The sequence below is a fragment of the Equus caballus genome, chromosome 14, assembly GCF_041296265.1.
Source record: "Equus caballus isolate H_3958 breed thoroughbred chromosome 14, TB-T2T, whole genome shotgun sequence".
Taxonomy (NCBI): Eukaryota; Metazoa; Chordata; class Mammalia; order Perissodactyla; family Equidae; genus Equus; species Equus caballus.
Window position 1 is genome coordinate 105,811,813 of NC_091697.1, and position 23,400 is coordinate 105,835,212.

General features: G+C 45.6%; 3 long non-coding RNA genes across 5 annotated transcripts; 2 read left to right on the forward strand and 1 right to left on the reverse strand.

Moving 5' to 3' along the window:
* The first annotated feature begins 930 nt into the window (after window positions 1-930).
* LOC102149131 (uncharacterized) lies at window positions 931-12,426 on the forward strand. Of its 3 annotated transcripts, none has more exons than XR_011425240.1 (6): window positions 931-1,016; window positions 3,024-3,157; window positions 4,081-4,217; window positions 8,840-9,041; window positions 9,864-10,800; window positions 10,906-12,426. It is a non-coding gene; the product is annotated as an uncharacterized lncRNA (long non-coding RNA). The 3 variants fall into 3 exon arrangements; XR_011425241.1 differs by having other exon boundaries at window positions 12,219-12,426; XR_011425242.1 differs by lacking the exon at window positions 931-1,016 and having other exon boundaries at window positions 2,576-3,157; window positions 9,864-10,108; window positions 12,219-12,426.
* Window positions 11,222-18,321, reverse strand: LOC111767917 (uncharacterized). Its single transcript, XR_002799864.2, has 3 exons — window positions 18,023-18,321; window positions 16,875-17,005; window positions 11,222-12,339 (listed from the first exon to the last, which is right to left on the reverse strand). It is a non-coding gene; the product is annotated as an uncharacterized lncRNA (long non-coding RNA).
* LOC138917370 (uncharacterized) lies at window positions 16,982-18,895 on the forward strand. Its single transcript, XR_011425243.1, has 2 exons — window positions 16,982-17,146; window positions 18,256-18,895. It is a non-coding gene; the product is annotated as an uncharacterized lncRNA (long non-coding RNA).
* The last annotated feature ends 4,505 nt before the right edge of the window (window positions 18,896-23,400 follow it).

Below are 23,400 nucleotides of genomic sequence, written 5' to 3' on the forward strand. Positions count from 1 at the left end.
GGGGACGCCACCTCAGCATGGCTGGATGAGCGGTGCCATGTCTGCATCCAGGATCCGAACCGGTGAAACCCTGGGCCGCTGAAGCAGAGTGCGCAACCTTAACCACTTGCCACAGGGCCGGCCCCGCCTCGTGCCCTCTTGATGGATGTGGCGGTCACGGGAGTCTCACGTCTTGCTGAAGGCATTGTTTCCAAAAGCAGAAAAGATTTCCAACCCTCGAGGAGCCAATATTATGGTGAAACGTACTTTCTTGAAAAGAAACTGAGGCTGCAGACATCTCAAGTGATTCTTTACCATAGCAAACCCCTTTTTGTCTCTGCCTGTATCTTACTTTTAGACTGCTGTACATGGTAGGAAACTCTTCATCCCATGGGGTCACAAAGCAGAGGCCACTGGTCCCTTGCAGAAATCCAGAATAACAGACTAGAAAATATAATTTTCCAAAAATAAAATTTAGGCCATTTACAGTTCTGAACTCTGTATTTTCCCAAATAAGGATCCTGAAATAAAGAAACCAAGCAAAATGACCACAGTTTCATTATAGAAAGGGTGTTTTAATATAGAAGGCAGGAAGGACGTGATCTTGGACGAGGAGCATCTTTAAGTTGAGGAGGTGTAAGAGGAAGCTTGCTGCGCGGCCCTTGTGGTTCTCATTTTACTATGATGTACATGAGGGGACCCCTCCTTTTAATGACTTGTGTGTTGGGGGCACAGAAGACCTTTAAGCTGGGAACTGATGCTCTGCGTTAGAAATACTAGCGCAGCAGCGGTGCTCAGTGTGAACTAAAGGGCGGAGAAACGGGAGCAGCGGGCGGTCTGGAGGCCGAGCCTGGATGGAGGTTTGCCAGCCCCCATCAGTGCCGAAGGCCCTGTGATAGGGGCGTACACGCATTACGTCCTTTAATTACTCTCTGTTTCCGGAGGCTGGCCATGAGGAGGCTTGTTTCAATCCATATGTGTTCCCAGGCCATCTACACTGAGGTTCCGGAGAACGGCTGGGCTGGAACGTTTATGAGGTCGGCAGGGGGGGAGTTGGGAAAGGAGAATGTTGCTGAGATAAAGAGGGGGATGGGAAGCTGGAGAGGCAGGAGAGTCAACTCAAGACTTAAAAATAACATAGGAGAGGGCGGTGACACAAAGGCAGGAGGGTGATTCCACCGACCTGTACTGGGCGGGGAGAACCCGCATGAGGAGCAGCCTGGAGACCAGGTGGTCAGGGAATGACCTAGCATCGGGGAAGCAGATCCAGGGGTCAGTTGGCAACAGAAGTGAGCTCGCAAAGGAGTGAGGACTGGGTTAGGAGAAGTCTAGGGGGAAAGGCAAGCAGAGAGATGCAAGGAGACAGCAGTTCCAGAAGGTAGCAGGGTGATAGGTCGTCTTTTCTCTCTTTTTTTAATGGAAAGACTTGAACATTCTTTCATTCACTCAACAAACATTTATTGGATGTCTACTAAGCACCAAGGGTTGTGGTAAGTGCTGGGCATTTAAAACAAAGGAGCAGTCTGTGCTCTTAAAGAGCCCTCCGTCTGGGAACTTTTTGAGGGAGACTGGGAGGGGGCAGATAATGCTAATGTTGGGTGTTAAGAGCTCTGGGGGAGGAAAGCCTGGGGCTCTTGCTGCACAGGACAGGGAGCATTAACCTTTACTGGGGAGGGCCAGTGGTCCAGAACCACCACGGAGGTCAGTGCTGAGCTGGGTTTTGCAGGATGGTTAGGAGTTCTCCAGGTGAAGAATGGAGGGATGGCCTTGCAGGCAGAGAAAACAGTGGGTGCAAAGGAATGGAGAGATCTTAGTGGGCTGTACGGCTGGAGAGGAAAGCTCGATGGTGGAGCTAAGGCAGGAGACAGCCTATGAGTTTCAGCCTGTGCTGAGGACTTCAGATTTTAATGTGTCCGTAGGTCAAGGAGAAGCAGCCAGTTGAATAAAGATGAAGGGTGATAACTGGGGGGAAGGAAGAGAAGCTGAGAGTGATTTTGGGGAGGGGAGGAGAACGTCGAGGGGGTGGGTGGCTGGCCTGGATTCCCCCAGGACAGGAGGTGCTGTGCCATCTGGCTGGGAGGAGGAGGGGTGCGGAAGAGCCTCTCTGGGGGATCCTAGAGAGAAATAAAAGGATGCCATATTGTCCTTATTTGAGATTCATGAAGACCTGCGTCAGATATGTAACTGATTCTCACTGACACCAGCCCACGCATCTGTTGTTCTGCTTTTAAATGAAGTGCGATCTTCCTTTCCAATATCCATTTTCCATAGAGGGATCAGGTGCCAGGGGCCTGGCCGTTCTGAACGGGAGCCGAAGTGTGTTGATTACATGTTCCCTGTCCGCTTGTTGAAACTTGTTTGTATTTCACAGGGTCAACATCAACCAACAGGAAGGGCTCTTTGTGGAACACCAATTATTGCTATTGGTGGGAGGTAGATTTTTTTTGAGGAAGAGTGGCCCTGAGCTAACATCTGTGCCCATCTTCCTCTATTTTCTATGTGGGACACCTGCCACAGCATGGCTTGATGAGCGATGCGCGCGTAGGTCCACATCCGGGATCGGAACCTGTGAACCCTGGGCCTCTGAAGCGAGCGTGAACTTAACCGCTAGGCCACCGTGCCGGCCATTGGGAGGTTTTTAATGAAGAGGAAATCAGGAAAAGTATCTAAACTCAAGGTGTATCTAAAAGTGAATTCCTACCTTTTTTTTTTTTTTTTAATCTCAAAGAGAAGAAAGACATGGAAAAGATATCATGGCCAGTGCAAAGAGCACTGGGCCTGGAGTCCAGAGGCCAAGGCTTTTGTCCAGTCTGTGCCATTAATAATCTGCATGACTGGGTAGGGGTTCCAGTTTGGATTACAATTTTTCCTTTTTTTCCTTCCTCACGCATCACAACTATAGAAATATAATAAATATATTAGAAGTCTTAAGCCTTTCAAGTCTTGATTTTATAGAGACAAATAAACAATTTCCAGAAACAGTTCTGAATTCCATTCCTCCCTCTAATCTAAAAAATTAAATTGGCTAATGTACGTTTTATCAGTTCATGAAAAGTCGGGTCTGCTCCGAGATTCACCGGTTTCTGCCTTAAGGGAAAGGGAATGATGAGCCGAGAATGTGAGAAGAGCAGCGCGCGCTGAATCAGAGTGACTTCCGTGGGAACATTCTGAAGGAACTGTAAGTAGTGAGAGAAGCATGCGCTTTGCAGAAGATGTCTGACATTTGCTGATATAATCCACGCTGATTTTAACATGTACCTTAGGTGATTCATGACAAGGTTTCCAACAGAAGAAAATTTGTGTGAGTTCTTTCCTTCTCCCATAAAAAAAGAAGATGAAGAAAAAAAGAGGATAGTCTTTTCACGAGGATAAAAATGATTTGACTTACGCATGCTAAGCATTTTTAGTTTTTCAGGAATTAACTTTGTGGTAGACAGAATAATGCTCCCTGCTCCCCAAAACACAGCCATACCCTAACCTGGGACGTGTGTTACTTTACACGGCAAAGGGACTTTGCAGATGTGGTTGAATTAAGGATCTTGAGATCAGAAATTACCCTCGATTACCCAGGTAGGCTCAATCTAGTCACAGGGTCCTTGTAAGAGGAAGGCAGGAGTGTCAGAGTCAGAGACATGGACATGTGACAACAGAAGCAGATCCCAGAGAGGCCCTCGTGGAAGGGACCCTGAGAGAAGCACACGGCCTCCAGAGGCAGAAAAATCAAGGACCGGCTTCTCCTCTTGCTCCTCTGGAAGGAGTGCAGCCTTCATCCTAGCTGCCTAAGGCCCATTTTTGGACTTCTGATCTCCGGCACTCTAAGATAATAAAGTGGTGTTGTTTTAAGCCACTATGTTTGTGGTGGCTTGTCACAGCAGCCGCAGGAGACCAACACAAACTTATCGAGTGGGCCTGCCCCTCTGGGTTATATACTCCTCCTGGGTTGCAAGCTCCTTCTGTGTGCCCTGAATTCACCCCAGATTTCCTTCTCTCGTAGCCCTGGTCACCCTCTTTGTGTGTGATTGCCCTTTTAATTATGTGTCTCCTCGTTAGACGTGAGCTCCCCCAAGGTGGAAAATTGTCCGACTCACTTTTGTGTCTCAGCTGTGGTGCAGAGCCTCGCATGGAGTGAGAACTCAACCCCTGGTTGAGTGAACCGTGAAATCAACGCCAGACGGGAATTTTCAAATAGATCCGAAGGATCCAATGGATCAAGAGGAAGTGTGCGTCACTTCTGCTTGGTAAGACCTGGGTGTCACCCTCTGATGGTTCCAACCGAAGGTGAGAATGGGTTGTGAGGGCGTGTGAGGAAGCATCCTTTTATCCCCGGACTCCTTGGTTCCAGCCACTGTCTCCCCGCCTTTCTTCCCTCACACTGCGGTCTGCTGAAGGCTGGCATGAACAGTAGCTCATGTGGGTGACTGAACCTGAGCGGGCTGCGAGGCCTTCTGGGGTCACCCATCCAAGAAAGACCTTTGCCAAGTCTTGTTTGACCCACATGGCCTGCCTACTTGTTGGAAGTACTGTGTACTTATTCCTCTTCTGTGCTCTGTACTGGGTCTCTTGGGGCTTCAGAACTCCTGGAGACTCCACTTAACTTCTGCTCTCTCGCCTGAGCCTTGGGACAGGCCCTCTGGGACAAGGAGAGTCTTTCTGTTCAGACCCCGTTCGCACCTCTCTTGAACTTTTGGCTGAGCTCCTGTGAGAGCTGTCACCTCCATCGCTGGGTTCTCACTGGGGATTTTGCTTCCCACCTTCTCTCTCTGGACTTGGCAAAGCTTCTCTAGAGGCTGCACTGTCAATTCCATACTCTTGGTTGTTGCGTATCTGCAGTTCCTGGATTCCTGTGCCTCAGGATGCCTGCTCCTCACTCCTACACGAATCCTGTTTCTCCTCCATCTGGAAGCCACTATTTCACTCTTGTCCTCTCTTTTCCTCTCTATCCTGGGTGACTCTATCACAGCAGCACCATTTAGAATAGCCAAGACATAGAAATAACCCAAATGTCTGTCATTTGATGAACAGATAAACGGATAACAGATGAACAGATAAACAAAATGTGGTACATACATACAATGGGATATTATTCAGCCTTAAAAAGGGATGAAATTCTGATACACGCTACAATGTGGTTCAGCTTTGAAGACATTATACTAAGTAAAATAAGCCAGACAAAAAAGGATAAGTGTTGTATGATTTCATTTATATGAGATACCTAGTAGTCAAATTCATAGACAGCAAGTGTAATGGTGATTACCAGGCACTGGGGGAGAGACGAATGGGGAGGTATTGATTCATGGGTACAGAGTTTCAGTTTGGATTCTTTGTTCTATTTCTGTGAAAAATGTCATTGCGATTCTGATTGGGGTTGCATTGAATCTGTAGATTGCTATAGGTAATATGGACATTCTAACTATGTTAATTCTTCCAATCCCTGAGCATGGAATATCTTTCCGTTTCTTTCTGTCTTCGATTTCTTTTGTTAATGTCTTACAGTTTTCAGTGAACAGATCTTTCACCTCCTTGTTTAAATTTATTTCTAGCTATTTTATTCTTTTTGTTGCAATTATAAATGGGATTGTGTTCATGATTTCTCTTTCTGCTAGTTCATTTTTAGCGTATAGAGATGCAATTGATTTTTGTATGTTGATTTTATACCCTACAAATTTACTATGTTTGTTTATTACTTCCAGCAGTTTTTTGGTGGATTCTTTAGGGTTTTCTACATATAAAATCATGTCAGAGTTTCAGTTTGGGAAGGTGAAAAAGTTCTAGAGATGGAAGGTAGTGATGGTTGCATAACAGTGTGAATGTACTTCATGCCACTGAACTGCACACTTAAAAATGGTTAAAATAGTAAAATTGATTTATGTATATTTTACCACAATAAAAAAATTTAAAAAGATAACATGGAAATGCAGGTCTCATGGTTTCCCCACAATTCCCATTCACTTTTTGGTTAAGTGTACACATAAAAAAGTCAAATGATACACAAAAATTGTTAAAGGAGATTACCTATCAATGTGGCTCCCATTTTGTGTACCTTCCTCTTTCTAAATAATGGTGAGAAAATCTCCTTTAAACAGCACTCAAGTACACCCTCCTACTAAGTAATTTTTTCCAGTGACTTTTGCACACTAATCTAGGAAAGAAAACATGTTTAATGAGTCAAATGTGTATTTGCAAAAGTTACCAAATAGACTTGGTGACCGTGGCAACCTCTCAGAGTTGTGCTGGGTCATCCTGATTTTGCAACTTATGCACACACATTGAAGAACACTTTTTGTCCTGGGTTCCCTTCCTTCACACAGGAGGTATGTGACCTCCAGGAGCCAGGCACTCAGAAGGAGAGCTTTGATTGAACAAAGCAAGCCATCTTGATTCCTCTTGGTTCAGGTAATTTTTGTGGCTGATAGTTGTGTTGAACTTTTGAAAAAGAAATGCCACCTGCTTACCCTGGCAATGAGGGTTTGCTGTTTGGGTGGGATAAGCACAGATTTCATGGCCAGATGCCCTGAGCACTTGGCGGGCCTGGTGGTGATTTCTAGTGGGTTGTTTGCCATTCTGTGCCCGTGTGCAGTGAGCAGGCAGTGTCTACAGTGGTCCCCGTCACACTGCCCAGCCTTCCCAGGGCAGCCTGGCTGCATTCCTCATTATAATTTGGGGTGCAGGCCTGGTGAGAACGGAAGCACCTCCTCTAATGTAATTTAAAATAAAAAGAATGTTAAATGATAAGCTATGTATAAGGAACTCCAACAGGATCTGTATTCTACCCTGAAGATTAATTCAGGACTGTTTTGAAATATCAAATTGCAACTATTTCATGTTCTTTCTCCCTCCCTCCCGCCTCCCCTTCTTCCTCCCTTCTTCTTTCCTCCCCATCTTCCTCTTTTCCTTCTTTCCTATGCCTTTCTTTGCTTTGTTTTGCAATGCATGCACCCTGAGTGCAGTTTTGTCTGCCTTTTGTGTCATCCAAAGCTGCCAAAACAAAATGCCAAATAAAACTCTGTCTGCCCTGCTTTGCTGTCACATCTTTAGGCAAAGATTACAGATGGCTACAAGAATATATACAGTTGTGTGCCACATAATGATGTTTCAGTCAATGGTGGACTACATGCACAATGGCGGTCCTGGAAGATTAGGGACCTACAGCCTAGGTTTGTACCACCTACGTTCATGTAAGTAAGCTGTGTTGTTCACACAATGATGAAGTTGCCTGATGCCGCATTTCTCAGAACAGATCCCTGTTGTTAAGTGCCACAAGACTGTCTTGGGAGACGTAGGAGGAGGTGTAAGGAGTTGGCACATAGATGGTCGGTAAGAGTTGTCTGAACACAGAAGAGGCAGGGAGGGTGTGGGGGTCACCTCCACCTCAGGCAATACCCCTCCTCAGCTCCCACATACAAAAGCCTCTCCTAGTGGAGAATGGTTGGGAACCCAAAAGAGAACAGGAAGTGATGTCATGCTCACTCTTCCTCCTCCTTGGTGGCTCAGTGGTGACCGGGGTATTACAGTTTCCTTGGGAGATGCCCCTCCTCCGGAGAGCCAGCCAATCACATGAGGCCAGAAGGCTGGGACGAGGGAGCTCCCTCCAGGGCTGTTGTCATCTGACCCAGAGGGAGAGGAAGGGGCCTCTGGTTTCTTTCTAGGCTGTCTGTATCACTCGGATTGGAGTGGTAGGAAAAGGACAGACACACTGTCCCTGAGTAAGGATTACATATTTGGCCCTTTCCCAATAACCCAGAAGTGGAGGCTGGGTTTGGGTGATGAAAACCCTTCCAGCAGCATTTGAAATGTGGCTCAGTATCAGCAATAGTAACAATTACAGCTAATGGGCCAGCCGAGTGCTCTCTCTGCCTCACCTCGTCTCCGCCCTGTGATGCGCTATTTCCTTCTTTTTAAACATGCGAGATAGGCACTAAGACAGGCAACACACATGGTATCTCCATTTTACGTACTGAAGCGAAAGGAAGTTGTTTGCCCAAGGACAGGCGACTAAGGGGCAGACTCCTCATTGTACGTATTTGTTGCCTCCTTCTTTCACTCTTTTTAACACTGTTGATTCTTATATTTCACTAAGAAATCTCTCGACCCACTGCGTATGTCGGGAAACCATGTGAAGCCTCGTTTGAAACCTCTCTCCTGCACTCTCTGCAGGTAGGAGAGAGAGGGAAGCTGCTTCTCTGAGCCAAAAACTTCGTGCCAGCGGAGGCAGGCCGTCCTTCCCCAGCATGCTTTAACTTTATTGGGAAGTAGGTGTGACAGTCAAAAAGAAACAATTTTGAGATGTGGTTTTCTTGAGGTAGCATGGAGATATGAAAAGTTTTTTTTTTTTAGTGATGTTTTAGTTTGGGCAATAATAGAAGTTGAGCAATTTTGAATTCTGAATAAAAGGAAAAGCCAACATTACAGTGTTAACTGAGAACGTGAGAACAGGGAGCTACCGGTGAGAGAGACAGTGGCAGACGGTAACTGCCAGCTGGAGGGACACCGGCTTAGAGCCCCACGGGGATCTGGACCTCAAGTGGAAGCACTCTCTGGCTGTGCTCGCTATTTTCTGCCACTGTCCCTCATTCTCTGCTCTGTGCCCTGGGAGCCTGGCCCTTGGGGACCACCCCTCCTGGGCTCCCTTGAGCTCTGTCTTCTGGCTGGGTTTGGCCAATGGGGGGTACCAGCAAGAGCCTAGGTGGCAGGAAGAAAGAAAGGCGGGGCTATTTCTTCTCTGCTCTCTCCTTGCTTTCATGATGCCTCTCCAGAAGTTGCTATTTCTTCCTTGAAGACAGCTCCACCAGGCAGCCTCCTCTTGACAGTTCTTGTGCCAAGTGGGCTCAGATATCACTTATTCTCCTTTGTGTCCCCTCAGCCCCAGAGGTTGTAATGGCCACAGCGGTTGCTAGTCCAAAGGTTCCTCTCCATCCCTGTGTGTGCATCTCACTCTGGCCACCGCACCTCCCTAAGAAGTCCTTTTGCTACGCCTCTCCTTTTGTTCCACCTGCGGTTGACATCTGTTTCTTGCCAGGACCTTGACTGACAGATACATCACAAACAGCAGTGCTTCTCAAATGGTATGTTCCTATGAGCCACCTGGTTCAGATGCAGATTCTGATTCAGTAGATCTGGGCAGAGGCCCAAGATTTGGCATCTCTAAGCAGCTCCTAGATGTTGCTGAGGCCTCTGTCCGTGGACCACGCTTTGATCAGGAGGGACCAGTAGCCCTTTATTAACTGTGAGGTCATAGCTGTTGGCAAATATGGCCCAAGAAATTAAAAAATTGAGTCTAATTACAAAACTCTGTAAGCAAACATGTAGACATGCACTTATCCTGAAAGTCAGGAATGGGTTAATGTAAAAACAAAACAAAATAAAATGAGAAACACTCTGTTTGTCAAATTGGGCTCCCCACCCCTACCAGCTCTGTGTGTGTGTGTGTGTGTGTATTACATACATAGGCAATTGAGGGGTTCCCAGGTCCACTGGCTGCTGAACGGTTGTGGGCCATCTCAGAAAATCTGAGCCTGGACACAGGGACAGGAAGGGTGGTTGGAGATATAGAATAAAAGCTTGGTGTTTTCTGGTTGGCAAACTATGCCCTGTGGGCCAAATCCAGCTGGCCGCATGTACTTGTAAATAAAGCTTTATTGGAGCACAGCCACACTCATTTGTGTGTGTATTGTCCATGGCTGCTTGTCTGGGCTCTATGATAACATTGCTGAGTTGTTACACAGAGACCCTCTGGCCTCGAAGTGTGAAATGTTTACTATCTGGCCATTTACAGAAAACATGTGTTGATCCCTGCCTTGGACTATTGTGCTATTGTGCAGAGTTTCTCAAGAATTAAGATCCTTGAGCAAAAGGAGTCTTAGACATCATCTTGTCTCATTTTACAGATGAGGAGATTGGATATCCACGTTGTCCCATCTGGCTTAAATCCGTATTTCTAAAAAGAAACATGGAAGAAACTGGAGGGAATTTGGAGAAGAAAACCAACAATTATTGGACACCCTTTGTGGAAAGCCACTCTCTAACGATAGAAGCTAGAAGTTAAAGGCGCGACTACGATGACCTCTAGGGTGTTAGAAAATAAGCCGACCTGTTCTCCACCTCCACGCGAGGAAGAGCTTCCCAACTGTAGGTGGGTCGGATGTTGCAGTTAGGTTTCCAATGGGGATTGGGGCCTGGTGATCTTTAAAACAGAGTCGAGACAGCTGCTTCAGACGGCTTAGGCTGAGGCTGACGAGCTTTCTGAGGCAGCACCCAACTTGTCAGTCATTTATTCACCACCAAGTAGTCCAGAGGAGGGCAGGCACCCAAGGCAGAGATAGGGCAGTCAGGCACACTGTCCCTGGTGTGTATCCCCCGATCCTCCCTGCCACCACACATGCATACGGTATTTTGTTCTCCACACCCCTGGCCACACAAAATCATCTCGAGGCTAGTCAGCTGCCAATCATTGGTGCAAGCATTTGTCATCTGGGATGAAGGACCCTTCCAGCTTACTGATTCTGAGAGCGGAGTGATGGAGCTGTGATCACCTAAGTCCCTTTAGAAATACCTTCAGTAATAATACAGAGCATCTGTAGGTTCAGGAATCACTAAGAGCTTTTTGATTTGAGAGTAGAAAAAAACGTGCAAAATTTGGATTTGTCACAGTACATATCATGGCCAATACAGTCATTGCTAATGAAAGTCAGCTACACAACGGTTGGGTGGTTTTTTTGTGGAGGGTCTCGCTTTGGGATGCTCTAGGCTTCTGGCAGACTCGCCTCTCTCTACACTACATGGAGAAGACACAGCTCTCCTACTTCAACTATGAGCTCTGAAGAGGTAAGAACTACGTAACATTAATTTCTGTATTTGCAGCCCTTAGCACAGCCTTGCACACTGCAGGTGCAGGATGAATGTCTATTCTATTTCTTTTGGGGGGAGTAGCAGGTATGCAGTGAACTGCAGCGTTTGGTCTTTAGGATGAGCTCCCCGGTGTGCACAGGCAAGTGGGAACCCGGTGAAGGCTGGCACGGAGATGAGGCGCTCACTGTCCCTGGCCCTCCTGCCCTTCGCTCTGCATTCCCAGCTCCTCCTCATTCAGATCTGTGGACGCAGGCAGTGCTCACGCAGCACATTTCCGTCAGTTCACACTGACGTCTTGACAAGAATGCTGGAATTTATATTGAGCCTTTCATCTTTGAAGTTCAATGTTCTAAGTGGAATCTTTATGACTTCCTTGTGAGGTGGGAAAGAGGTGGGGTTTGTTTTTGGATTTTTTTTTTATTGAGGTCATAACAGTTTATAACATTGTGAAATTTCAGTTGCAAATTCTTATTTGTCAGTCACCATGTAAATGTGCCCCTTCACCCCTTGTGCCCACCCCCTACCCCCTTCCCCTCTGGTTGCCACTAAACTGTTCTCGGAAAGAAGTGTTTTAATTTTGTGTTTACAAGCAGAGGCCGCGAATGTGACAGAGACTCAGGTTCAAGGACTGGCCCTGGAGCCCTGAGTAGTCAGGGCCAAGGTGGGAATGCAGCTGGACACTTTGTAGCCCGATGTTAAAGTGGTCTTTATTTTCCTTTCCCCCGGAAAGTTGGATAAATGCAGCATGCCTTTTTCCCCCTTAGGACAGAGATGTTTGCGGGGCTTTTTTTTCCTAGCTTGTTCCAAATACATTTAGAGTCCGAGAGATACAACTCAAAGAAATCGCGGAGTCGATATTTTCTATACTCACGCGGTCTTTGGTCCAAGTGCGGGACGTAATTTGAAGCTGAGGATGTAGTCATCGCCCCCACTTTGCCCGTCAGCCTGGCTTTTCTTCCTGGCTTCCCAGCTGATGTTCTTTCCTTAAAGTAAGGATGCAGGTGTCTTTGTTACAACTCCCAGGCTCATGACGCCTTGGGGATTCCCAGCCAACCCGAGGCTCTGGGCAGATGACCTTCTCTCTGCTCATAACACAGACCCTGAAGATCGACTCAGCAGTGACGGCTGAAAACTCAAGACTTTATAGTTAAAACCTGGTGCTTATTTGGAGGACAGTGTAGAGTGCAATACAATTTAAAAACTGATGCCTGTGAATAACGGGACCTAAGGTGGTAATACAGAGCCGGTGGAGTGATGTATGTGAACGAATCGTAGCAGTTTCTTTGACACGTCTCATTAGCGTTTGTCAAGGAGTTAACAGTCTCAAAACACTTGACAGCTAATCTGTAGAGCATCCATGTAAATGACTGGAGACTCTGATCTGAGCTTTGCAGAGGAGATGACTGAGAAGCTCCATGACCTGACTGGAAGCCACGGCTGAGCCGGGTTTTCGATAAAGGCCTGTTCCCTCGGACAGAGAAGGCTCCTCACGCTCCTCCTCTGACGTTACTTTCACTGTTACGAATAAAACAAAAGCAAGAAGAAATTTATTTAACTTTAACTGGTTTATATTTAATGCAAAATAAAACCACAGTTAATTCACATCAGAATTCATCCTTGCCTCCTGCCACGCTTGTTTGCGAAGACCAGAAGGGACGCCACTGACGCTGGGTAACTGTGGAGGTCCCCAGGCTTCTTCACCCCCTCCCATCCCGAGTCTACGGCTCCTTTGACACTCAGGTGCACTGGCTTGAGGTGAGACTTTGCTCCCAAAGTGCATCCTGTTAAAATGCCTAGAGTAGCAATAAGATCTTGAAAATATCTGTCACGACTTGCCAAAGCCAGAAAACATCGTCTGAATGACACATGTCCTCTTTGGTGTCCCCTGTGCCTTGTTATGGAGTGAAGTGGTGTAAACGTGATTTAACAGGAAGTCTTAAAATAATTCCTTCCCCTCAAAGAACTTCCTAGTCAACAGCATTTTAAATTGGTAACATAGAGATTGAAACAGATTTTTAGAAAATAAGGCATATTGAATCAAGATATACTAAACCTGGGGGCCAGCCCAGTGGCATAGTGGTTAAGTTTGTGCACTCTGCTTTGGTGGCCTGGGGTCCGCAGTTTCGGATCCTGGGTGCGGACCTACACACTGCTCACCAAGCCATGCTGAGGCGGTGTCCCACGTACAAAATAGAGGAAGACTGGCACAGTTTTTAGCTCAAGGACAATCTTCCCCAAGTGAAAAGAGGAAGGTTGGCAACAGATGTTAGCTCAGGACCAATCTTCCTCACCAAAAAAAAAAAAAGATATACTAAACGTATTAAGGCTTTAGATTAGTAACAATAGGTGACTATTGCCTATATTGACAAAAAGATGAAAATCTAAAACAATTTCTTGTCCTACATGTATTGCTACCTGAAGATTCTTTGAAATACTGTGCTTTAAAAAAATGTGACCATGTAGTCTTATATTGATCATGGAGACAGAATTCTGTAGAAAGATGCCGACCTTAAGAAACGAAAAATTTCTTATTTATTATTTTCTGCTGAGCCAGTTACTTTTAAAATTTCCTTCCTTTAATATCAAGGAAAATATACTCACATTAATAATTTCTGACCACATAACGAAAGCAATAAGCTAGTTAGTCCTCAAGCATCAGCCGTTGCTCCAAGAGCTTAACATGTTCCAATTATTTTTCACACGTGCCTCTGAAGAAGGGAGTGTTGTTGTCCTCATTTTGTACATGAGGAAACTGAGGCTCAGATTAAAAACACTGACAAGGTCATACAACCAGCACGTGGGGAAGTCAGGACTGCAGCCCGGGTAACCCAGCTCCAGGGCGCTAACCGCTGTTCCTACCCATCACCTAAGCAGACCCCGAGAAGGAGGCACTTGGTCCAGGGACGGGGGGTGAGGTGGGGAGTACTGAAGACCCGTCACACAGTAACAGGGAGTTTTAAGGAAGAAATTCTTAGGGAAATGAAATGGAATTGACTTCAAGTATAAAGTAACTACACCAAGAATAATGATTTGCTGCCAGAGATAACGTTTTGCCTTAAGTTTCCAATGAGGTGTGGAAGATCGGTGTTAGACTCCGTCATTAAAGCTGGGTTTGACAAGGGGAAAGGGGAGAAGGAAGAACACGGGGCATCGGCAGAATGATGCGGGCACTACTACCATGGCTTCCGAGCACTTCAGCATCTTTCCCAGATGCTCTGGTTTAATGCACGGAAGATCTCTCTAGGTCAGCGTCTCCACCTTTAACACATGTGCGCTGTATACACAGGGACAATATTTATGTTGAAGATGACTTCGAATTCTTGCATACCATACATCTCTAATGTAATAATGGGTACAGCATTTGAAGTGAGTTGTAATCACTTATTAAGAGCTTATTTTAATCATCCCTTTTTAGAAATGCAGAGATAGATTTTTCAAAGGGAAAAACCACTCTGGAGTGGAAGCTGGGTAGAGTTTGAAACGGAGCCCAGCTGATGTCTCGCTGTTCAAGTCTTATCTATCAGAGCCAGGGATGAAAGGCAGGAGACCCGTCTCCTTCCTGTTTGTTTATTTCTTGGCCTTCTTGTCCTGTCTGTGGCTTTGCCCCCAGAGCTCCTCAACTGTATTTATTTTCCATCTGCTTCCTGCTCTCCAGACAGCCCAAGACAGCCTGCTCACTGGCCAGCCGTCACAGCAGAGAGAAGTCAAGATTGTGGTGCGCAGGGAGCCCTCGGTAGCAGGCAGGGACGAGGAGCAGAAACAAAGACCCCGGCGTCATGCAGGCCTCCATTTTAGATGGGACCGAGAAACACTGTTCTCTGGGGTCAGGCAGGGCTGGATCCTCAGGAGGAGTTTTTTTTTTTTAAAGATTTTATTTTTTTCCTTTTTCTCCCCAAAGCCCCCCGGTACACAGTTGTATATTCTTTGTTGTGAGTCCTTCTAGTTGTGGCATGTGGGACGCTGCCTCAGCGTGGTTTGATGAGCAGTGCCATGTCCGCGCCCAGGATCCGAACCAACGAAACACTGGGCCACCTGCAGCGGAGCGCGCGAACTCAACTGCTCAGCCACGGGGCCAGCCCCCTCAGGAGGAGTTTTTTGATCAGGTCTATTGCTTTATTCCCTCCTCAGAGATTTTTTTAGAGTCTTTTACAGTAGACTATATCAGCTGAATCATCTCTTAAGGGTTTTTTTGTTTTGTCCTGTTGACCAGTGCTTCCAAATTTCTGGATATCACAGCCTAGGACAAAAAAAAAATTAAAATACGTGTGTGTGTGTGTGTGTGTGTGTGTAGGGGGAAGGGACAGATCACTTTAGGATTGCCACTTTTTGTTTTTGCCAAGTAAGGACATTGACAAAAGACTACCACGTCTTCTCATCTTTGTTTCATATATGAAAGGCCAGCTTAACCTCAGACAGTAGGAAGCAGGACCATCCTTCCTAAGAAACATGGTCAACAACTTTAAACCCACATACGTGTCTGGAAAGACAGATATAAAATTTTTGAATGTAAAATGATAAAGTGAAATTAAGTTAAATTTTAGTTAATCATATCACCTTTTAGATACTTGCTTTCTTATTGCAAATTTGTCAGTTTGAAGATTTATGTTCTGCAATGTGAAATGGAGCCCAAATGCCCAGCTTCTAGGAACTACATTTAAAAATCGTATTCCGTGCCAAAAATCCAGTCTCCCATAACTCTGTCAACGCAAATGGAAACTTCATTCCTGGTGCTATTTCATCGAGTTTGGAATATCCTGGGCAGAGAGGTACTTGTGGGTACCTGAGGCTAGCGCTGGTAACACTTACACTCAACATTTGTTAAGGAGGGTGGTGTCATTGAACAGAGGGAGGACAAGCAAGGAAGACGGGTGGCAGAATTCAGTCTTGCTTTAATTGGTCTGAGCCATTAAATACTGCCTCCAACCTCGAAAACCCTACTCAGCAAAACCCAAATCCTATAGTTGGCAGGATCTGTTCTCCTAGGAAGACAGTCAGGAGACATCTGTTGTTATTCGAACATGCTCTCAGAGGGCTGCACGATCCCGCTCAGTCTGATAAACACAAGTTTCTTTATCTTACTTCATTTGCAGCGGTTTTAGGAACCCCTGTGGTCTAATAGGTTGGCACCCAGGAAAGACGTTCTGCTGGCCCACTCCTTAACAGGGTCTAAATAATGCGTGAGCCAAGAAAAATCAAGAAACAGGAGCCATCTCCCCAGCAGCTGCTCCTCCTGACCCCTCTCTGGGTCAGGGGAGGGCAGATGGTGGCGGACCAGGTGTCTGGCCAGTGGAAAGGATGTGGAGGGGTGCAGGGAGCTCTCTGTGTGAGGCAGGGGGCACAGATACAAATTCTTCTGACACGAAGGTTGCAGTTTCTATCTGCCTCCGCCCTAGACCAGGATTTGGGGATCATGGACTGAGATTTGCATGGGTTGAATTGTGTCCCCCTAAATTTCGTACATGAAGTCCTAACCCCCAGCACCTCAGAACATGACCTTATTTGGAAATAGAGTCGCTGCAGATGTAATTAGTTAAGATGAGATCATGCCCTTGACTTTGTTTTCTGGGCCTTCAAGGCCGCTCTCCTGCTCTCTGTTACCTCTGGTGCTCTGCTGGCGAGGCTACAGAATGCCTCCAGCACAGAGGGATACTCTGGGAATTGGCTTGAGAAAGGAGCGAAGAGCTCTGCCTTCCATTAGAATTCCTCTAACCCACGCAGCTCTGCCGAGAGGCACTTTTGGTGGGACTAAGGGTTACCCAGGCCAAATGCAGAACGCTGGAAATGGACTTTGAGGTCTCTTGGCAGTAGATCCTGGGAGAATACTCCAGGCATGGCATGATTAACTAGAGTAAAGTTCTTATGAGCCTAACAACAGAGATTCCAACAAATGGGAGGAGGAAGCACGCCCAGAGTCGAACCTTTCTCCTAGAAAGGGTTTCCTACGGATGCGTTAATTGGACTCCACCCAGATGCAGAGCTTATAAACTTCAAAGAGTTGGGCAAACATGTGTTGACTTCCTGAACATGCTTGGGATAGGCATCCTCGGTACCTTGTTCTCAGAAGGGCACCTCGGGCAGAAAGGCGGGTGTTTCACAGCCACAGTGGGGGGTGCTGCCAGAGTCAAGTTTCCTAAGCCGGTTTTCTTCCCTTCTTCAGGCTTTCCATTGTTCTCCTCAGCGCCTGCAGTGGAAGCCACAGCAAGCCAGAGGTGAGGGCAAGAGGGGAAGAAGCAGGCAAAGTCAGAGATGGACTGCTAGACCGAGATGCAGGCTTTGCAATCGTCCAGGGGTTACCGACAGAGTCCTTCTGTCTTTCTCTGAGGTTAGCATCTTTAATTATTAAACACAGGAGCTTCATCGACATTTGGGCTCCTTGGAGACAACCGGCAATTATCTCAAATTCTGTTCCCACTGCCACCCTCCCCAACTTCAAAGGAAACTCATTACCAGGCCCCGAATTCTTCAAATTACTTTCCCATCATCTCAAATGAATCGTAGTTCATAATGAGGGTCTGATCTCGCCCTTTAGACTACTAACGAAGCTCACGGAAGACGGACTGTGAAAAAATCACTCCAAGTTGGGGTCATTATCTTTGTATTATTCTTCCCAAGAAGATTTTTTCACTGGTTTGCTAAAATTTTAGAAGATATTTTATGTACATATATTTACAAAAATAATTTGTACAAACTTCTTTTTGACTTTTATTTGCAAGTTAACATCCAAATGAGACTTCTTTTCATAATGAACTATTTTATGTCTCGCTGATGAATAATTAAAAACACATATGAAACAGGAAAGAATTTGATGAGCATGTCTCTGAGGTTGCCAGTAGAATCTAGTTGCCTTTGTTTTCTAGAAGAGCGCATTTCATGTAAGAGAGATCAAGATGTGCCCGAGACTTCAAGGCTGTGCTAGGAGTCAGACAGCCGGGTTCATTAATCTGAGCCGTGTTCCCATTTAGCTTTACCCTTGACATCCACAAAAGAAAAGAATGAAGTAAACAGAGGAGAGGCATGTAGGAACGGGCACGAAATTTTCAGGGAGCCTGTGTTTTTTTAACCAGGATGTTTTTCAATGGTTATTTACATTATTATTTCTTAAACTTTTAAATAGAAAACTAGATGATTAAAGTAGAGGGTAAGATTTTTCTGGAAGTCATCTTTATATTGATCAAAAAATAAATGCCTGAGAACATACCTGCCCTCCTGAGGTCTCTCCTCTTCTCCGCCTCTGGTTTCACGTCTTCGCAGTTGTCTGTGTCCTCAGATAGGCTTAGCAGCGGGGTATCTGTTAGCAGCTGCTCGCTGCGACCTTCAGGTTACAAAGTTGGGGGGAGAGGGTGGGGTGGGGGTGGGGGTAGAGCAAGAGTCTGCCCTCAAGAATTTAAAGGTCTATAGGCACAGATAACTATGGTGGTTTCTTCCTTGTAGGGGCCCTGTTCTTGGGTAGAGAGCAGCAGCCTGCACACACCACGGCAAAGACACGACAAAGAACTCAAGCAGAGGAGCCCAACTGGTAGAGACCAAGGCAGGGGGCAGTAAGGCGCATTTGCAACATGCCCAGACAGCATCCTCATCATTGATGTTACTGTTCTTTGAGGAAAACCAAACAGTGCAAGTGAAGGCTGCGTGTTTTCCCTTTCTGCTGAATGCTTTGGTAGGCAGAGACACACTGGCAAGTCTTTTCACTTTTAGTGGTTCCATTTTGTTTGGAGCTTATTGGTTTCCTGACCTCTCCAGTCTGAATTCAGAACACAGTACTACCTCCTTAATTGATCTTGGTGGTGGCAAAGAGCCGTTTGAATCCCCAAAGGGTCTCAATAGCAGAAGAAATGTGATTCTATGGCTATAAAGCCTACATAGTCACTCAACTAATGGCTGTAAAATGTTATCAAGGGAGAGCCTGGAGGGACCTGGAATTACCATCTTATCAAAAAGCATTGATGGGTGTTTGTATGTAGGAAATTAAAAGAAAAATCTACTACATGGCCAAATTCTATATAGATAAGAATTATTTATTTGTAAATAAGCACATTGGTTGAATGGGAGAATAAATCCAGCTAAATGGTTATATACAGTCTGCTCCTATATGAAATTTGAAAATTCCCTCTCCCACCCCAAAGTTTAGAACACATCTATTATTTTTCTCAGCAAGCCCTGTTGGGGCTCTTCGGGGTCTGCAAACTCTGCTTTCTGTCCTATTGCAGGACCTAAGACCTTAGCCCGTCTCCCTTCTCCCACCAACAATCCACGCATTCCTTTGCTCTGCTCCTCCCAACAGGGTTTGTGGAGTGGGTGTAGGTCTTACCTGTTCCTCATGTTGTTTGAAGGAAAACATACAATCCCTTGTCATTTATTGGTTTTGAAACAGATGATAATGGAAACTGTAGATGTGAGGAAATTTTAAATGTTCAGAAATATAAAGCTATTTGAATCATAACTCAAAATGCCCTGTTTTCTCAAACAGCTCTCATAAGTGCTCTAATGTTCCCTTTTCTCCCTCAAGTAATTCTGGGGGGTCCCCAGGGAAAGGTCGGCCCCCAGGGCTGCAGACCCTCTACCTCGTTCTCCCAGGTCCTGGAGTCTCTCATGCTGACCCCGGCAGGCACGGTGTGATCAAGGAGTGCAGAGCTGGGCAACCATCTAGGGTGCGAGGGGGAGAGGTAGGGGCCCATTGATCTAGAGCCTTTATTGAAACAGCTGTTTTAGAATAGGTGAAGGGGATAGAGAGGTAAAAATGTCCAGTTATAAGATGAATCAGTCATGTGGATGCAATGTACAGTGTAGAGAATATAGTCAATAATATTGAAATAACGTTGTATGGTGACAGATGGTACTAGACTTAGAATGGCCATCGTTTCATGATGTATAAAAATAGCAATCACTAGGTGTACATTTGGCACTCATATAATATGGTGTGTCATTTATACTTCAATAAAAAAACAGAATGTGGTCATAGAGTTCTCTCTGCCCAGGACCTAAACATGTGGCCCACGGGATTGGGCCGGGATGGAGAGAGGACCCACTGACAGTGTTGCTGCAGGCGACTCCTCCCACTGCTGTCCTTGAATACTAAGGCTTCCTTACTGTCTTCAGCCCTATTCCTGTCTCCTTCCTCTCTCAGAGTGTGGGGCCTCCCAGAGAGTGGAATTTTGCCTGGTAGGCCACCAGGTTGTCATGACCCAGATTGTATGCCCTCCAGCAGTGGGTACAACTGGGCTTGCTCCCAGGAGGCTGCCCAGCCCCCAGGCAACAGGCTTCCATCAGACCACAGCCAGCAGCCGAGATCCGGGGAGCTCTGCTGCCCGGCAGAGCCCAGCAGAGCCCAGCAGAGAGCCAGGCTGGCTGAGATCCCCCTGAGGCTGGGGCTCTGGTTTCTGGCACTGAGATAGCACTTCGAAGACCTGCCTGTGGGCTCCCTGCCCTCCGTGTTACTTCTGAGCACAGGGCTCACAAAACTCTCCCCCAGAGAAGAGGTGTGAGGGTCTTCTCCATGAAGGAGGACAGAGGCCGCTGTGTGTCTCCAATGGCAGGGACCCCTGACTGGATGCTGCCATTGCCTTTGGTGCCTGCCCCATCACAGGCGTGACTCCCTTTGGGCGTTACCTGACTGCCCTCACAAGTATAATCTTTTACCAATTTCTGCTTCTCTTCCCACAAATTCAGAACTGACTGGGACCTGAGCTGATGAAGTTTTCGTGATTTCAACTCTCACATCAAGACAGTGTGTGGCGAGTTATATGTGATCCTTATTTAGGATGAGCAGATTTCAACTTTGTGAATATAAAAATACAATCCAGGCTATTAATATCTTGAAAAAATTTAGAGAAATTTTCTCCTATGCAGGAAAAACAGCTTCAGATGTCATGAATGTGTGAGACACTGATAAGAGCCAAGTTTGAGATAAAGAAACATTTACTCCAACAGCCGTGAAATGTGTATTCGATTTAGAACCAGAGTTATCTGTCAGTTGTCTATGAAATTCGTTGCTTTAGCTTTCGGTTTCTCAGTTTCTCTTCTACTTGTTACCCTTTTCTCTTTTGCTGTTTTTCTCCAAAGCTCACCTACCATCTTTCCTAAGCCCACCCCCATCTTGGTTTCACCTTTCCTCAGGCCCTCCAAGATCCAGAGGGGTGGGCCACACGGTGCTTGGTGGCATAGAGGTGCCTTAAAGTTGGCTATAAATCTAAAGCCACATTTGCAGATGTGAGTTGATTTATGAGTCAGTGTTTGGTAAACTCATGGAGATGCTCATGAGCAGGGCAAGATCCAAGGGCCCGGGTTATTGCCTTACTCTTTGTCTTTGTAAAGCATCTGGTACCTTGACAATACTCACTAAGCAAATAGCAAAAGAAGTGAAAGGCACTTCCTTCTATTTTAATAATGTACTATTCATGCATTTTTTTTTTTTTCTGGAACAAAGAATCATTGTAGTGAGTCGCTCTGCCAATATTAGGCTGATATCTTATTGCAAGCAGAATAAAGAGAGAAAATGGACTCCACAGGAAAACCAATAAAGTTTCTTTTCAAAATGAAGGAGAGCATGGCAATAACACAAAATATGAAAAGCAGAAAATGATTCAGGACAATTAATGCAAATATGAATATAGGCCCCTTGATTCCCTAATACTTCCTCCTGCTATAAAATAAAACCCACATGTCCAGGGGAAAATTCAAATTACAGCTTCTTGATCAATTCTGTTTTTAAAAAATCTATTGTTCTTCTCTGGATGATCCTGTCCTTAGGAAAAGCTGACAGATGTTTAACAGTGCAGAACCATTGCCAGCCATTTCTCATGGGAACTGAGCTACCAAATATTTTCCTCAAATTATAGAAAATTGCCATTCGTAGAGTCGACATTATATTTAGCTTCTTAATTTAGGATTAAACATCTGTAACTTATTGTTAGGACATCCGGAGAGTTTGCAAAACTCTCTAATATGAATATTGTCTCTCTGTTTAGTCCCCATAGTATCTCTGAAGAAAGTTGTTTTGGTTCCCTTTGTAAGGATTTGCTGATGGTCAAAAGAACCAGTGTATAATTTTAGAGTGAAAAAATTGTGGTCTTCTGCAGGGCAATGCTGACATGTTTTCACCATGCCCGATTTGCCACCAGTTGACCAAAGACCCAGACGGTGGTTATCCTCCAGACTACCTCACACAGCCTAACCAGGATCCGAGGGAACAGAGAGATGGGCAGCTCCGTCTCTTGCTCCGCTGGCTTTGTCTGAAGACGAAGGTGCTGTACTAACACAGGCCTCAGAAGAACGGAGGAATGGCCGTGATGTTGCCCTTCGAGGCTTCCCCAGTAACACTCAAGCAACGGACAGAGCAACTTATTCCTAAAACATTAAAGAATGGACATAGTGATCTTTTAACGACTAAATATAGCTGACGGGCGTACGGATTCCAAAAGATCCAGGGAAATGTAATAGAATTTGAATCTTGTGTTTAGAATCTTTTCAAGTTAGTTTCAGTTCTGTTTCTTAAAATAGGATCAAAGAAGGCTTCCTGGCAAAGGCAACATTAAAGACAAGCCTTGAAAGGTGAAAAACATGATATTGGAATGAAATTCAAGAGAAGGTATCCTGGCTAAGGGAACAGTGTGAGCAGAGCAAAGAAGTGGGGAAGGGCGTGGGGTGCTTCATGTTGGTCAGGGTTCCACTCTGGGCCTCGAGGTGTGGACAAGGCTAGAAAACTTCTGCAAAATCCTGCTCTTCCAGATTATTGGCATTGGTGTTATCCCTCCGGAAGGCCTTCTCTGGCCTCCAACACTGGACTGGGTGCCCTTTCTCTGCGCTCTCAGAACCCTCTGCCCTTGTCCCAGGGTGGCTCTTCGCGCAATGTACACATTTATCTCTTCCGATGTGACTTCCTCTCTCTGTTTTAAGCTCCTTACAGAAGGGACCTTATCTTGACCCCTTTTGTCTCTTTAGTGCCCTGGACAGTGCTTACTGGGTGCTCAATAAGTATTTCTTGACTTGAATGAATAATGCAAGCTTTTCCTTAAATGATGCCTTTCAAATGTTTCAAATTTTTTCAAAAGCCTTAGACTAGACTGGATAATTGCCCTAAAGGCATAAAGTAACATGTAATAATAAATGTGGCTATATTTTGTAATTAAACTACTAAAAATAAAATTCACTCTAGACCATTATAGAGAGAGCAGAATACAATACCACATGAGTACCTTTGGGATCCATCCAAAGGCTTTAGTCTATCAAATGGTCAACAGGGTCTCTTTATCAAGGAGTTTGACTTATGAGGTGACTTGCCAGTATCCAGGGCCGTTTGAGCAGGAGTATTGGAGTGGGCGGAGCCCTCACCATGTGCTGGGGAAAGGCTGTATGGGAGAGAACCCTGGACTGGGAGTCAGAAAACTCGAGACCCGGCTCTAGATATTGCTCTGTGAACCCGAGCAAGCTATTCAGTCTCTGATCTTCAATTTCATATCTGCACAACAGAACCATAATATCAGTTCTGCTCACTTCGAAGAGTTGTGAAGATAAAAAGATAACATAGAAATGAGATAATAAACTTCAAAGAATTCTCCTTTTTCTTATCATAATGATGTA